General features: G+C 45.9%; 1 protein-coding gene across 29 annotated transcripts in view; it reads left to right on the top strand.

The window, feature by feature from the left end:
- TET3 (tet methylcytosine dioxygenase 3) overlaps positions 1-17,483 on the top strand; it is a 112,579-nt gene that overhangs the window by 34,490 nt on the left and 60,606 nt on the right. Inside the window, exon 1 of one of the 29 annotated variants that reach the window (XM_055539615.1) lies at positions 16,037-16,245. The exons of the other annotated variants lie outside the window; for them this stretch is intronic. The gene's annotated coding sequence lies outside the window, so the exon portion shown is untranslated. Of the gene's footprint in view, positions 1-16,036; positions 16,246-17,483 lie in introns of those variants that run through there. 29 annotated transcript variants of the gene reach the window in all.

The following is a 17,483-nucleotide window of genomic DNA, read 5'->3' as shown; positions in this document are numbered from 1 at the left end:
AGTCGTGTCCAGCTCTTTTCGACCCCGTGGACTGTAGCCCGCCAGGCTCTTCTGTTCATGGGGATTTTCCAGGCAAGAATACTGGAGTGGGTTGCCGTGCCCTCTTCCAGAGGATCTTCCCAACCCAGGGATCAAACCCAGGTCTCCCACATTGCGGGCAGATTCTTTACTGACTGAGCCACCAGGGAAGCCTGTTTCATGATTAGTATTTTCAATATTTCCACTTCTTGAAAATCATCCTTTCGTCCATGTTTTCCAAGTTTTTAGTAAAGCAGTTCTTAATCACTGACTTTGTTCTATTCTTTTTACATTTCTAATGTAAATTTTTATGTTTTCTGTTAAAAATGATCAACCTTGCCAGAAGTTTGCTTATTTTATCGGCCTTTTGGTTTACCATCTCTTAGATTCATTTATAGATACCACTACTTTTTGTTTTGTAATCAACTGTTTTTGTCGTTATCTTTACCAGTTTCTCTTTCCTGCCTTTTATTTAGTGTTTATTTTCTAGCTTCTTGGATTGAAATCTTTGTTTGCCTTCTGACTTAACAAAGGTATTATAGAAGCATACATTTTTTTCTGTTAATAATTATTGTTTTCATTGGTATAATTCACCTTAAAAAAAAAAAAAACAACTCTAGCCGCTCTGTTTTTGTTCTGGGTCTTCATTGATGCGCAGCGGCTTTCTCTAGTTTGGGAAGCAGGGGGCTGCGATTCTGTGCTCGGGGTGGGGCCTGTGTGTTCTCTCGGTGCTTGGGTGCTTGTGTGGGTTGTACGTGTTGCTAAAGCTTCAGGCTAGCCCTTGGGGTGTGCTTTGTATGTGGGGAAGGAGAGGGTCTAGATGGTGGGGAGGGCAGTGATCTACATTCTGAGACTCTCTAAATCTCCTGACAGCCAGCCCGAAACTGCCCAAGTATCCTCTTCTTTACTGGACTCCTGCCTGCAGTTCTCATCCAGTGCCCAGGGTGATGTCTGGGGCTCACTGTCCTTCAGCGGCTGGGAGAGCTTGGGCGCTGGTGGGGAGCAAGGACTTGAGTCAGACACCCTGAGTTCTAAAGCGCTTCTGCTACCAAGGAGCCATACCTACCGTTTCCTGTTCCTTGTCTGTAAAACGTGGATAATGTTACCTTTTCACAGAAATTGGAAGAGTCTTAGAGATCTTCTAGTAACATAACTCTTTAAAAAAATATTTTGATTTTGGCGCAATTTCAGTAAAGTTGCAAGAATAGTACAAAGAATTCTCTTCACTCAGATGCCCAAATGTTAACATTTTGCTACATTTGTCATATTCCTTTTCTGTCTCTTTATAAGTTTTTGAAAATAAGTAGCAAATGTGACACCCCTTTCTTCTAAATACTGAATGTGGATTTTCTAAAACCACATAAATAACCACAGTGCAATGATCAAAATCAGGAAATTAACAGACACAACACCAATACAGACTTAATCTACAGACCTTGTGAACACTAGTAACACTCATCTGTCTGACCTTATTCGAATTTTGCCAATTGTCACCATTTATCTTGAAGGGGGAAGATAGCCCAGATCATGCATATTCATTGGTCAGGTTTTTTTAGTCTCTTTGTATCTGGAACAGATTCTCAGTTTTTCCTGACATTTTTTAAAAGCAAGTGAGAAATTTGAGGCCCAGATAGATAAAATGATTTGTCCAAGACTTAACAGCCAAACCGTCTTAGAAGAGCTGGGGGCTGGGAGTCTGGTCCCTCTACTCATGAACTCTCCTGGTCACACGCACTGTCCAGCTCAGGTGAACTCTTAACTCCTTTCTCATTTACCAAGTCCCTGGGCAGAGAGGTGGGGCAGGGCCCAGCCCTCCAGGGAACAGCCTTCTTCTGCACTTCCCTTTGCCCCTCTGTCTGCAATGCCTGCCCATAGCACCCCTCCCTCCCCTTCCCTAGATGGTTTGGTGTTGGCCAGGGATCTCTGCTGGAGGTGGTGAAAGAGAGAGACTTTAAAACTGGTCCAGCCAGCATTACCTCAGGGCAAGTTAGTTACTTAACCTCCAATGCTTCAGTTTTCTCTTGTGTAAAATAAGGGGTTGTGAGGATGAAAAATGTAAAACTCTTAGAACATACCTGGAAAGTACTGGTTGATCAAAAAGTTCGTTCGGGGTTTTTCCATAGTTACGGAGCAAATCCATAGAAAGTTATTTATACGTGCGTGTGTGTGTGTGTGTATGTATGTATGTGTGTATATATGTGTGTGTGTATTTCTCCAGCCTCCGAGTCAAGTAGGAAAAAATGAGTAATTCATACTAAAACATTCTGATAGCTGAAGCCAAATAAAAATATACTTCTAATTTTAAACAAACAGAAAAACTGGTTTAGCCACTGCCACTCCCTTTTGAGAACAGGGTTGAAGAGCAAGCATCTCAGCCTTGGGCAGGGTGTGGCCATCAGCTGGGAATGTGGGATTAACCCCCCTTGGCAATGTTGTGGTAGTACCCAGACAGCCAGAAGTGGGAGCCCCGGATATGTCTCAAGGCTGGGGCAGAGCTAGCAGGCCACCTGCCTACCTGCCCCAGGTCCTTCTGTGGAGGTTCTGGAGTGGTCATTTGTGTGGAACAGATAGTTGAGCGTAAGGTTATCTTGCAGTGGCAGCACCCTCTTGTATAATGGATATTAAAAACATGATTCATTTCTTCAACAAAGTTTAGCTTTTTAAGGCCATGCTTATTGCTTAATACATATTCTTTGTCTCACTTGTTAATATTTTACTGAATCTCTTGCAAGCTTCTCCCCTCCCCCCTTTAAATAATAGGGACCTTTTGAACCATCCTACATTTCATGTCTGACTTATCTGTGACTATGTTCAACTGGTCAGCAGGATTTACGCCCATGATTCTTGGTTTTGGGGACCTTGGTGTACACACTTTCAGAGTTCATGTCTTTCTTCCTCAACCCAGAACTCAGGCCACACACTCTTGCTTGCATCTCCTCTCAGAAGTTACAACCCTGGTCTCCTAAGGGGTCCGTCCCCTCGATACTTGGCAGTGGAGTGGGAGATGGTCTCCCCGTCTTGATCACCACCACTTTCCCCGAGCTAAGGGCCATTTTATTATCACTTTCACTCGTAACCCAATGAGGAAATAAGAGGAGTGATAAACGCTTGTGTGAAGGAGTTACTAAGAAGAGTTTTTAAACGATATTCCTGTTGTTCCTCCATCCTTTCCTTCTACCTTTGGGCTGGTCAGCCCTCCCCTCCTGGAGCAAGTGTTCCGCTTTTTTAAAAACTTGTTGTTTAGTCACTAAGTCATGTCTGACTCTTTTGCGACTGCATGGACTATAGCCTGCCAGGCTCCTCTGTCCATGGGATTTCCCAGGCAAGATTATTGGAGTGGGTTGCCATTTCTTTCTCCAGCTTCTTATGGAGATAGAAATGAGGATTTTCTCTAAAGGTTTTTTAAAATTAAATTTGAATTTATTGAGATGTAATTTATATAACATACAATTTCTCCATTTAAAGTGTACAATTCAGTGGTTTTAGTATATTCACAGAGTTGTGCAACTATCAACGCTATCTAAGAACATTTCTATCATCCCAAGGGCTTCCCTGGTGGCTCAGACAGTAAGAATTTGTCTGCAATGTAGGAGACCAGGTTCGATCCCTAGGTCAGAAAGATCCCCTAGATGAAGGGAATGGCTACCCACTCCAGTATTTTTCCTGGGAAAAACCCATGGACAGAGGAGCCTGGTGGGCTACGGTCCATGGGTTCACAAAGAGTTGGAGATGACTGAAGTGACTTAGCACGCATGCCTTTGATATTCTCAGTAATTACACAAAGGGCAGCTTCACTCAGAGATAAACTTGTAGTTAATATCAGTTCTTAATGCCTTCATCACATACTCAAAGTCACCGAGTACATAACAGGTTTATGCTGCCACACACATTTTAGAGATAGTGGTAACATGTCTGCTCTCAAGGAACTTACCTTTGAATGGGACCCAGGACAGATCCAACATCTATAAAGTCTGTCCGTGAGGCTGGGACTGCTCAGTCACTGCTGTATGCCCAGTGCCTAAAACTGACACTCAGATAGTAAATGCTCTGTATATATTTGTTGAAGGGATGGATGAATGAATACTTAATTATGTATATTGATATGTGCAAGGTATGATTGTTAAAATGTGTTGATAGTGTCCACAGCTGAAATTTCATAATTCTTTGGGGCTACTACAGCTATTTTCCCTTAAAAAACTCTTACTTTCCCTCTTTTATCATTTGCATGCATGGTTTTACATAGTTCATTCACTATGATACTCACTTCCCACTTTACCCAGTATATTTCCTTGGTGTTCATAATTTATGGGTTTTAATGACTGTCTAATATTCCACTGAGTTATATCATAATTTACTAAACTGTTATCCTTATCTTGAGTTTGCAGTTTTCACTAATACATAGAATATATTTTTTTGAAGTTCATATTTATAAAGCTAAGTTCCTTGAAGCAGCATGACAAGATGGAAAGTTCTTTATTGCCCTCGATACATTTATCTATTTATTTGCTTACCTATTCATTTATTTCTGTCATTTATGTTAAGAGAGAAGACTGAAGTAGTGAATTAGAGAGCACCCTAGCCTGGGAGCTGGGGGATGTGGATTTGAGGCTTAGTGGATTGAACATGATTCTGAAGCTAGTGTGCTGGGGCAAAAGCAGAGTTGGGTTGTCCGGTCAAGGAGCCTCCTGCGTTTGTCCCTGTGAGAGAGAAGTAAGGAGAGAATTGAAAGAAGGCAGATCTGGAATACTGTCAAGAGGAGCAGTTGACAGGACTGCGGTCTGATTGCATATGGAAACATCAAGAGGAGGACATCAAAGGTGACTGGACATCAAAGGTTTGAGCCAGGATCCCCAAGATAGTGACTCTTTACACAAATTGTAATAAAGGAATGTTCAGAGGAAGAGTTGCTGGAAAAGGGGAACAGGTGCTGAGTTAGGTTTTGAATGTGCTGGAGTTAAGTTGTACCGAGGTGGATACATGTGCTGGTTGGAGAGCAGGCCGGGAGCTTGAGGAACAGTCCAGGAGAAAGGACGCTTTTAAGTTATTGGTGCAGGCTGAGCAGTGCAGCCTTGGGTGTAGGTGAGGTTTCCAGGAGGGCAGGGAGCACCTCTGAGGAGGGAGTGAAGGAGAACCGGAATCCAGGAACGACACAAAAATCTAGGGATGGAGGTATGGGGGTGGGCGGTGGGGGGTGGAGGTCTGCCACAGAGTGGTGGGAGGACTCCTGCTGACTTCCTCATCACCCCTAACCTCATGGAGGAGAAAATGGATAACAAGGGGCTGAGGTTTCTATTGCCCTTTTTTCCAACATTGAAGACAGAACTTTGAGATAAACATGTACAGGACCCCAGATTACTGGCATCTTTCAGTTATCTGGGCTAACAGACCTGCAGTGACTGCAGAGAATGAGACTTTACACTGCGATGTACTATGTGATTCCCTGCCCCCGCCCCCAGGGCCTTAGAATAAATGAAACTTGTTTGTACTCCCCAGTTTCCTGCCTCCTGGCTTCTGTAAGTGTCAGTTTCCCCCTTTTCCATTTCCTAACCCACTGTGTGAAGTCTGTCTTATGACTGGCCTCCACCAGGCTCCTCTGCCAAAAATTACTTTTCCTATAGGTTTTTGAGTGGTGGCTTAAGAATTCCTTTTTTGAATTGAAAAAAAAAAAAAACAAAGAAAAACACGGAAATCCTCTCAAGTCTTTGAGAAAGAAATGGATGAGGGCAAACTCACTCAACAGGGGTTCAAGTAGGAGGCTGAAATCCATAATTATTAGACTCTTCTGCAAATGTGGGCATGCATTCTCCGAAAGACTAGAACCCTGGTGGTTAGGAGGCCATGGGCATCCACTATCATCCTGATGTTAGATTTGGGCTTTGCCACTCACCAATTTCGAGGCTTTGGAGCACGTGCCTCCATTGCTCATCTGCTAAAATGGGGGTTGGGTTGTTGGAAGACTTCAAAAGGTTGTGTTTAAACATGAAATAAGTGTTACTGAGTAATTGTTATTGCTTAGTTGTGTCTGACTCTTTGCCGCCCCATAGACTTGTAGCCCACTAGGCTCCTCTGTTCATGGAATTCTCCAGGCAAGAATAATGGAGTGGGTAGCCATTCCCTTTTCCAGAGGATCTTCCCAACCCAGGGATGGAACCTGGGTCTCCCGCATTGCAGGTGGATTCTTTACCATCTGAGACACCAGGGGAAGTGCTCTTTTAATCCAGAGGTTAGCACCTAGCACTCAGAACTATTATTAGCTGCTCTCTCACCATCATTGTCCTCTAGTCCTGGACCTTTTGACACACTGGAACTGTCATTAGGTTTTGTGGGGTTTGGGACACTTTTAGGGAGAGTGCGTGGGGCTATTAGTTAAGGATTGGCTCTCTGTCAATGGACTGTGATGTTGGCAAAGTTTCTCATTTCCTTCGCTTTTTAGACTTTGGGGGTAGGAGGTGGGTGGTGAGAACTGCATATGAGCAGCTGGGTGGGTGGAGCTGTGGCTTGCCTAGTCTGGCTGGGGACTCACGGGGGCTTTTCTGGCTGTGGGACGTGCACTGCGTGGCTTGGGCCATGGCCCCGGCGGCTGTGGCGCTGTGTGTGGGGTGTGCGAGGGGTGTGTGTGTGTGTGTGTGTGGTGTGTCAGCAAAGGCGGGCTCTCTCGCTGTCTGGCTGAGGAGCCGCCTCTGCGTCCTGACCTGGTTCTCGTGCGCTGGCGGCCTCCGAGGCAGCTGTTGCTCCTTTCGCCAGGCCTCAGATGTGGTCGGCTCCATTTCCTCCCGCTGGCCTCCGCTGGCCGCCTTGAGGCAGGGGCTTCCGTCTGGAGAACCGGCAGAGCTGGCTCCATCCCTCCCCTGCCAGGGTCGTCGTCATGGGGGAGGAGCGAGCTGCTGTGGGGTCAGCGTGGTAGGGCTGTACTGGGCACGGCGACTTACAGAGGATTTCTAATGGGTGGGGAATCTCAGGCTTGGCACCTTGCCTCCGCCAGACCCAGTCTCCCTCCCAGAGGGCCGCTTGTGTGTGTGTGTAGCAACAGAAATAGCAAGAAGAAAACGCACCCACGAATCCCTTTCCCTGACTCCCCTCTAGTGCTTGTTGAGAGGTCTGCATAGTTTATGCAGAGTTTCAGGTGTGTTGTAGCTACTCTATTCTTAAGCTTCCCCCCTCAATAAAAATATAACACCTATAATAAATTCTGGAGCCTGTGAACCAGAGAATATACGCATCCTCTACTACCCAGCGATGAGCACTGTTTGCATTTCTGCAGATTTCCCTTTGCTGTTTTGTGTGTGCACAGATGTGCATTGTTAATAGAATTGGATTCTTAAATTGAGCAGTAATTCCAATCCTATTTTTTTCGACTTCAAATAGTGTTAACACTTCCCCTGTCATAAAAACCCTCAGAAAGCGTCCATTTATAGGTACATTCTTCAGTTTCATTTTTTCATTGAAGACATTTCCCAGTGGTTTTATTAATAATATGCTTTTATTCTTTATCACTTTAAGTAGGCATATCTGCTGATGAAATATTATATGTTAGTTTTTCTGATGTCTTATTTGAAACACCCTTAGTGGTTTGTATATGTTAAGCATATAAAGCATAATAACAAACACATGTAAACTCCCTGCCTGCATTAAGAGCTAGGATGTTGCTAACCTCACTGAGACTACCTGGTATTCTCCCGACCCTCCCCCGTTCACCTCCAGAGGCAACCACTACCTTGACTTTCGTGTTTATCATCCCCTTGCTTTTTAAAAAAGTTTTGATTACATAGGTTTGTATTCTTACACAATACATTGACATATCCTTTTTTTCTTTAAGCTTTTTAGAGTTGATAGACTATAGTCTTTCGAGGCTTGCTTTTTTTTTCTTTTACCTTACTCAGTGTAGTCTCTGAGATTCATTCATGTTCCTGTGATTCATTCATTTGCACTGCTGTGTAATATTCCGTTGTCCATTCTGTGGTTGGTGAGCCCTTAGACGATTACCATAATTACGAGTAATGCTGCTGTGAATGTTTGTGTACACATATCCTGAGGCACGTGTGCAGTGTTTCTCTAGGAGTAGAGTATAGAATCATAGGGTACGTGTCTGTTTATTTAACATTAATAGATGGTACCGCCGACCTTTCCAAAATGGTTGTTTTGCCCTCTAACAGTGGATCATAAGAAAAAAGTTCCTGCTAAATCTCACCAGCACTTGGTATCAAATTAAAATACCCTTTAATGGCACCCCACTCCAGTACTCTTGCCTGGAAAATCCCATGGACGGAGGAGCCTGGTAGGCTGCAGTCCATGACTACTGAGCGACTTCACTTTCACTTTTCAGTTTCATGCATTGGAGAAGGCAATGGCAACCCACTCCAGTGTTCTTGCCTGGAGAATCCCAGGGACGGGGGAGCCTGGTGGGCTGCCGTCTATGGGGTCGCACAGAGTCGGACACGACTGAAGCGACTTAGCAGCAGCAGCAGCAGTGCTTACTATGTACCTGGTACTGTTGTAAGTGTTCTTCGTATGTTAGTTTGTTTAATCCTCATGACCACCCTGTGAAGTTAGGTACTGTTATTAATCCAGGCATAGGGAGGTCAACTTTTAACCTCAGGTAGACAGATTGAAGTGAAGTGAAGTGAAAGTTGCTCGGTCGTGTCTGACTCTTTGTGACCCCATGGACTGTACAGTCCATGGAATTCTCCAGGCCAGAATACTGGAGTGGGTAACTTTTCCCTTCTCCAGGGATATTCCCAACCCAGGAATCAAACTGGGGTCTCCTGCATCGCAGGTGAATTCTTTACCAACTGAGCTATCAGGGAAGCCCAGATTAAAAAATGAGAAACAGAGAGGTTAATTAGTGTATTCAAGACCACACAACTAGTAAGTGGTGGGGGTAAGATTTTAACTCAACATTCTTGCTCTTAAATTCTTCAACATGGTTATAAAATAAACTCTCACAGCAGTCTTATATTTCTGTTTACTACTGAAGTTGAATATTTTTTACTTATGTTCATTTCCCATTCTCTTCATAAAAGGAAACATTTAAAAATCATTCCCTTATTGTTGGGTCACTTAAGTTATTTATAACTTTTTACTATTAATGCTTCAGGGAAAATCTTTGTAATTTTAAAATTTAAAACATATAATTTAAGAATTTCTTCTGTTGTTTTATTTATTTTGTTTGCATTTCCTTAATGTGAGTTTGCTAGTGCCCAGGCTGAGTTACTCAGTCATGTCCGACTCTGCGACCTCGTGGACTTGCCCACCAGGCTCCTATTTTCATGGGATTCTCCAGGCAAGAATACTGGAATGGGTTGCTATTTCCTCCTCCAGGGGATCTTCCTGACCTAGGGATTAAAGCTGAGTCTCCTGCATTTACAGGTAGATTCTTTACCATGGAAGCACCTGGGAAACCCTTGAGTTTGTTGTTGTTGTTATTCAGCCACTAAATTGTGTCCCATTCTTTGTGACCCCATGGACTGCAGCACCCCAGCCCTCCCAGTCCCTCACCATTTCCCGAGTCTGCTCAAACTCTTGTCCATTGAATCAGTGATGCCATCCAACCATCTCGTCCTCTGTTGCCCCCTTCTCTTTCTGCCCTCAATCTTTACCAGCATCAGGGTCTTTTCCAGTGAGTCAGTTCTTCGCATCTGGTGGCCAGAAAGTATTGGAGCTTCAGCTTTTTCATCAGTCCTATAATGAGTATTCAGGGTTGATTTCCTTTAGGATTAACTGGTTTAGATCTTGCTGTCTAAGAGACTCTCAAGAGTCTTCTCCAACACCACAATTCGAAAGCATCAATTCTTCAGCACTCTGCCTTCTTTATGGTCCATCTCTCGTATCCGTACGTGACTACGGGAAAGACCATAGCTTTGACTGTACGTACCTTTGTGAGCCAAGTGATGTCTTTGCTTTTTAATATACTGTCTAGGTTTGTCATAGCTTTCCTTCCAAAAAGCAATCATTTTCTAGTTTCATGGCTGCAGTCACCATCTGCAGTGGTTTTAGAGCCTGAGAAGAGAAAATCTGTCACTGCTTCTGCCTTTTCCTCTTCTATATAAGAGTTTAGGAGTTTTTAAAAATGCCTGTGCTCTTTTGGATTGCTGTGTGGTACCGTGTCCTCATCTGTGCCGGTGAGCCTCTGCCTTCTAGGAGTTTATGATGATTGGAGGAGGTTAATGAGTGTGCAGTGATGAGCATACTTGGCCTGTCATAAGAATATTCCATCATCATTACGTAGAGACTTCTCCTAGTCACTTCTCTTCTTTTCCTTTCTTCCCCCAAACCACATTAATTACTATTCGATCAGGAAGCATGAATAATCAAGGTCCTGTGCTTCTGCCAGATACGATGACCTCAAGGGATTAGGCCTTGTTTCTTCCTGAGCATCACCCCAACCTTTGAGAGATTCGCTATATCTGTTCATTTCGTAGTAGGAAAAAAGTTAGACTTTAAACTATATTATTGGTATGTACATAGTAACCACAAGAAACGGTACCTCCCAGCACCACACACAGAGACACTCATTTTTACACTGTCCAGTGAGTTTCTGGAAGTTAGGTATAACCCTCTGAGATTTGCTGTCTACATAGAGAACTTGGACGTGGAGCATGAAGTCAAGGGACTGGGTTAGCCAGTGTACCCACATACACACACCATTCACTCCTACAAAAAGAGGCAAATGTGTACGTCCTCTGAAAGGGTTTCCCTGAAAGTCTCTTTCCCTATTTATAAATTTGTGTCATCAATAGATCCCGGGGGGGAGAATTCTCTAGAGAGGTGACCAGCCGATCAACTCTAGACAGAACATGCCATGAATGCAACCCCTGTGCTACTAGAGGGAGTGGGGCCGTCCATATGGGGGAAGGAAGGAAAGAACTGGTTTTATGTGGAGGTGGCTGCTGAACCCTAGGACTGGGGGAAAGGATGCAGCTAGAAAGCAGCTGTCCAATAGCTGCTGGAGGAGCAGAGGAGCTGAGTTGGTAGTGTAGGCAGCTGGGAAAGTGTGGGGTTAGGACTTGCTGGCCTTTGTGGAACCTGCCTACAGGCTTATCCATCCTGGCTCAAAACACCTTCTTGGACATGTTTCTTCCAACATGGTGTATAACTGCTGGACGACAGGACAGCCCCCAGGACTCTTGGCTCTTCTAATGTCTCGTTTCCCAGAGGCCCTGAGAAAGATAGCCAGTGAGGACTTTGATCTCTCACAGTAATAGTTTTTGTCTTCCAGCCTTCCTTCCATTTCCCTTTAATGGAGGATTGCTGATCTGCTTTCATGTGTTGATATTCTGAGAGTCGGGAAAGACTTGGAAAACCTGATGCCATTTCCACACCTTTCATTGTATCATGGATGAAAAGGGATGTCTGGGGGTGGTGTTGCATGTTTCTGCAGCCTTGCCTGGTATCTGGGGGGCTCTGGAACCCCTGTGGTGGGGTCGGGGGTCCGTCTGTTGTTGGATGCTTGCAGATGTCTGAGGGGCCAGCTCTGGGAGGGAGCAAGGCGAAGGCTGTAGAGGAGGAGGGCTGTTAGGCCTTGGGAGTCCTGAGTAAGCAGGGCACAGGGCTGAATTCTGAGTGGGTTTCCTGGGCCCTGGAGGAAGACCTGGCGTCCTCTGCAGATGAGAGTGGCAACTGCAGGTGACGATGCTAATACATACACGTCAGCCGTTCCTTAAGTAGGTGACGGGTTAGGTCTCTTGGCTCTGAGAAGGGCATTTATTCTGCCTGTCTTTCAGTAACAACCCCCTGCTGCCCACCGCCTGGTGAGGGGAGCACATACCCCTGGCCTATCCAGGCCAAGTGGGATGGGCCAGTTTTTCTAGTGAAAGCAGGGAAGAGACCTGGTTAGACTGGGTGTGTGGGTCCATGTGAGGGAAGGGTTGTGTTCTGTGCCTGGAAGGTGGCTCTGAGAAGGGCAGCACCAAGACCTTCGAGGGGCCCTCTGTGGAAGCAGATGGAGAGGCGGGTCAGGCTGTTCAGGAGCCGATGGCTTTGGCAGCTTTGCGGACCTCTGTGTGCATGCACTGTGACAGATGCCCTAACAGAGGAGGGTCCCAGAGTGCCCGGAGACCCCTCAGGCCGTCTCAGAGTCGAGGCTGAAGAGACTTGTACCAGCCAGGTCCTGGGAGGAAGGAAGAAGCAGCTGACTATTTTGAACACATACCGAGTGCTCGGTCAGATTCTGAAGCTGTCATGGAAGCTGTGTCCCCTTGGAGTTTTTATGGGGTAATCAGCCCCCCTCTCTTAGAAAAAGATCCGCAACAGCAGGTGGCCGTGTATACGATCTGGCTCCGACCTGTGATGGGCAGGACTGATTTTATCATGAGGGGCTGATTCTGTTCCTTGTCTCAGCCTTCATCTAACCACTTGCTTCCATAATCACGCTTCATTCCCGTCTCTCTGCTGTTGTCTTAGTTCAGGCCCTCATCATCCCCGATCTGGACAGCAGCATGTCTCCTAACTGGCCTTCGGGTCACCAGCCTTCGACTCCATCTGCAGTCAGTGCTCTGTGGGATCATCTGAGTGCCCCTCCTGAAATGTGACCCTGCTCCCGTGTGCCCGTGATGTGAGCCTCCTGTGTGCCTCCCTGTGCCTCGCGCTCAGGATATGCCCAGCTGCTCACCCGCTGGGCCTTCTCATGGCTCTGTGCCTTTGCACAGAGAGTCCCTCCATCTCCCTCCTTCCCCTCCTCGAAAACACCTGCCCACCTTCTGAGTCTCGTCCCAAAGGTCTCTTCAAGAGGAAACCTTTCTTGATAGACATGTCTACCTTCCCAGAGAGAAGTGGCTCCCGTGCCCCAGGTCCCGGAGTGACGGTTCTCGTGGCGCCAGCGCACTCGAGGGCATTTGTTTGTGGGTCTGTCTCCTGCCTTTTGCCTTATAAACTTCTTGATGCTCCTGAAATACGTAGTCCAGTCCATTGTAGGGTAAGAAACCACCCCAGAATTAAGTGGCATGCAGCAGGAATCGTTTTATTAACATTATGCTCATGGAGTCTTGGACCTGGAAGTCAGGAAGGAAACAGCACGGGTAGGTAGCTGGTCTCTGCTCTTTGACGTTGGGGCCTCAGCTGGGAGGTCTCAAAAGCTAGAGGTAACTCGATACAGGGCTGGAATTCTCGCAGGGCTCCTTCACTCACTGACTTGGCACGTTGATGCCCACTCTTGGCTGGAACCTCGGCCAGAAAAGTCCAGAACACCTGCATGTGGCCTTTCCAGACAGGCTGCATTTCACAGCCCAGCAGCAGGCGCCAAGCATGGGTGTCCCGGAGAACCAGGAGGAAGCTGTGTTGTCTTTTATGATAGATTTGTAAAGCGTGACAGTGGCATTCCCACCACTGTCAGAGACTCACCCCAATTCAGGGGAGGGAACACGGACCCCACTTCTCCATGGGAGAGGTGCGTGTGGGTGGAGGGGTTGTGATGGCCGTCTTTAGAGAATAAAATCTGCCCCCCACTGTGAAGCACTGGGTGCGTACAGGTGGCACACTTGAATTCTGAAGGTTGAGCAAGGGTGGTGTGTGAGGAAGAGTCTTGAGGGAGGGGTATGATCAATAGCAGATTGCAGAGTGGAGAAAAGATGGGAGGCAGCGGCGGGGACTAGGGAGCTACTCTCAAGTTGGACAATTGAAAAGTGTGCACACGCAAGACCCCAGCTAGGAGGGGAGGAAGGGAGAGGGAGGAGATAGAGTAGAGAGACATTCGTGTTTAGAATTGTGTGGACCTGGCGGCTGGCACATTGGAAGAACGTGGGTGATGTCTGGGTCAGGACCACTTGGGAGAACAGGAGTTGGGGACAGAGCTTTTGGAGGAGGGACACGGAGTTTGGTCCTTTTGAGAGAGGCTGCTCTCAGTGGGCCTGTAGCATGTTCCAGGGGCTGGAAGCAGCTGGAGGCCAAACTTTAAGGAGCATCCTCAGAGCAGTGCTTGCCATAGCCCAGAGGGGAATGAGAAGTGAGGGAGAAAGTGTGGAGGGCTTTAGGGTTAGGGCATGTCTAGCTGGGACTTTGAAGGGGCCTCCATCCTCCTCCCACATTGTCCTCTGTGTCTTGCTAGTAATCGTCAAGTAACAGCTTGGTTTCCTTTCCAGTACCCCCTGCTTGTTTGGGGGACAGGATTCAGTGCATTTTTTATTGAAGTATCTCTCCGTGTTAAAACTTTTTCCTAAATTGAGCCGAAGTCTTCTTTCTCAAGCTTTCCCTGTTTTCTGATTCCACCTCTTAGGGCCACTCAAAACGAGTTAAAGTTTATTCCCAAATGGTAGGCCCTCAGATGTTTGAAGATCTTCTTGAGTTTCGTCTTCTTCAGAACCAGAAGGGACCTGTTTCTCGAGTGGTTTTGAGCTGTGCTGCTTGCTCTTCCTCTGTGCCCCCTCACTGCGCAGGCACAGCTGGGCTGTTGCTGTCTGTGCTGTGGGTCCTGTTCCAGGCAGGTCCCATGTGCGTATCCACCTGCAGATAGGCTAGTGGACTGTGAAATCAACCTGCAAGGAAGAGGGAGGGAGAGATTTGTGTATCTAGTAAGGGGAAATCCTGTTTTGTAAACTTGTCATATGTATACAAGAATCTGATGGATCACAGTGTAAAATGTGTTTCTTACTGTCCGTTGTATCAATAGTGAAGAAGTTTGGAGAAACCTTGAGTGATGAGACCTTTTGAAGTTGCCAAATCACATCACGTTGAGTATAGGGAATCAGTAGACCTTTCCCCCTCCTGGTTACTAAGATGTGTTCACATGTGCCTCTGCCCTATACTGCTGCCATCTTTGACTTGCACAGGTGTGTTTCAGGACCTTGTTTACCTGTTAGATCTTTTTCTGTCCTGCCTGTTGACCGTTTGGCCCATTCCTGTCACTTGTCTATTTAATAAATGTGTGTTCACTATCATTATTAATAAATATGTTGGCCAGGGAAGTTCTGAGGACAGAGCCCTGTGGCAGACCACGGAAGACCACCCCCCATCCCCGACTTGTGCTCTGGGTATGGTTATTCAGCTGCTAGTGAGCCAGCCCATCCAGCCCATCATTTCCCGGAGCTGGCCCTCAAGAGGGATCACAGCCAACCTCGTGGAACTTGGATGTCTGCAGCCTGATTCACAAACCCAGGGCCCTGGCAAATAACACAAATGAATGAAGTGCTAATTAATTTGAGCAGTTAATAAATAATCCCTGACTCCTGGCCTTGGTTTAAAGGAGGCGATGTGAATAATGCGGCTGGGCGTGAGCTGGAGAAGTAGTCTGTGCTCAGTTGTAGACAGAGTTGCCAGACAGGAGTGTGGGCCTTCAAGAATATCTGAAATTTGATTTTTTTTCCCCTAAAACAAAAACCAAACAAAACAGATCTGTGGCAGAATTGGCCTGCAGCCCTTGCCTTTGTGACCTGTGACCTCCTCATCTCCTGGTCCAGTGACCACGTAAAATAAGGCACTGATTACGTGGGTATAGATGGGTTGATGGCTGTCCTTGAACTTGACTCCTTGAGGTCCCTTCATTTACCCACTCAGGACTCTGACCTGGACTGATCAGGTCACCCAGTGTACTGAAAGCTGGGGATGGCACTTGCTCTTTGCTCACCTGTTGGCACCTTCTCCTGATGGCAAGTTTCTTCTAGGACCACTGGCAGGTGTCAAGAGTGTGTCAGTGGGCTCCCTTGGCTGGGAAAACTGACTTCACTTTACTCTTATCTATATCTAGTCTTCCTTTTCTTTTTGGTCCAAAGAGTATTTTCCTTCCCTGGGAATTCATATGCATGAGAGTGGGCCTAACTCTAACTTGTTCTTCTTATTCACACACCCAGAGTAACTTTTTAAAATCCTTTTAGTTGTTTTGACTATTTTGGAGAAGCCTCTGCTCATACAGCATTAGTCTTCCTGACACTGTTTCTGTAAATCCATGCTAATCTCTCGTGGTTCTTCTTGGTTGTACATACTTCTTCTGTCTTTTATAGGTAAACATGTAAAATTTGACCACTTCAAATTCTGCAGCCTTTGCAGCCACATGAGTGTAGGGTTTAAAGTAGGAAGGAGGGGAAAACTGGGTGTTCAGCCGCATTTCTAGAGGAAAGGTATTTGTTCCTAGTTCCTAGTTCTGAAAGACTGTCTTCCACCAGGGTCAGGGAGAGGCTGATGTATTCCATGGCCTGTGGGCGTGTATGGTGGACTAGGCGGAAGGCACAGAAGTTATTAAGATCTGGCTCTTGGCTTGAAGGAACTACCATCTAGTTGGGGGAGGCAGCTACTTGTTGTGTGGTAAGTGCTAATAGAAGCATGTGTAAGTTACTGTGGGAGCCTCAGGAAGGGAGCACTGGTCAGTCTGCCAGCCAGGTCAAAGAGGTGACACCGAGCTGATGCTTGAAGAAGAAGCCAGAGACCTCAGGGAGGCTGGGAATTAGAACTGCATGTGCAAAGCTCAGAAAAGCATATTAGAAAAGCATGAAGGTCCTTTGTGGCCAGAATCGGGCAAGTGACGAGAATGAGGTGGGAACCATTAGGCTGGGTCTTCTGCTCACCTCCCAAAGGCCAGTCTCAAGCCCGGCTTCCCACCACTGCTTTGGAGCCCATGATGGCTCTGTTTGACCATCTAAGGACTCGTATCATTTAACATCTGCTCAATATGCTCTATGTTCTACCTGAGGGACTAATTTGTTTAACTTTTTATTTTGATAGAATTTTAAAACTTACAGAAAAGATTAAAGAAGAGTACCCGGGACTCCCATATACCCAAATTGTTTACATTTTGTCTTATTTGCTTTATCGTTTTGTCTATGTGTGATATTTTGATATATGCATGTACTTTTTTTCTGAGCCATTTGAGATTAAATTGGAGATACCATTTGTCCCTAAATACTTCAGTGTGTATGTGTTCTAAGGACAAGGACATTCTTTTACACAATCATAGTATAATCATCATGTCAAGAACACAGAGATTGCTATGATATGTTCGTATCCACATCCATATTCAAATTTCATCCATGGCCTCAGTCATGTACTTCATAGCTGTTTTTCCCCAGTCTGTGATCATGCATTTTGCTGGGAGAGGTGTTTGCTTTTCTGATCTTTGAAACTTTTTGGAGAGAACAACCCAGATGCTTTCTAGCCTGCCCTGTGGTCTCGATTCATCTGATGTTTCCGCATGATTACGTTTAGGTTATATGTTCTGGTTGCGGGTCTGCGTGAATCTTATATCCTTCTCCTCAGTGTCATGTATCAAGAGGCACATGATGTTGGTTTGTCCCAGTATGGTGATGACTTTGATCATTTGGTAAAAGTGGTGTCCGCCAGATTTTTAAGTTGCTATTGTAACTAAGTCATTTTTAGAGAGGTGTTTTGCCAAGCTTTCATCTGCTATTCGTAGCCTCCACTGATGAGCCTCTATATCCTTTTCTAGCCTTTTCTATGTTTTATTCGCATTTTACTGTAAGGAAGAGCTTTCCCTTCCAGTGGGATGAATTCATGCAGACTCACTTCTGCCTCTCTGCATTACCTTT

The sequence above is a fragment of the Bubalus kerabau genome, chromosome 11 (assembly GCF_029407905.1).
Source record: "Bubalus kerabau isolate K-KA32 ecotype Philippines breed swamp buffalo chromosome 11, PCC_UOA_SB_1v2, whole genome shotgun sequence".
Classification (NCBI taxonomy): Eukaryota; Metazoa; Chordata; class Mammalia; order Artiodactyla; family Bovidae; genus Bubalus; species Bubalus kerabau.
Note: the sequence above shows the minus strand (reverse complement) of the source record. Positions and strands in the feature narration are given on the sequence as shown.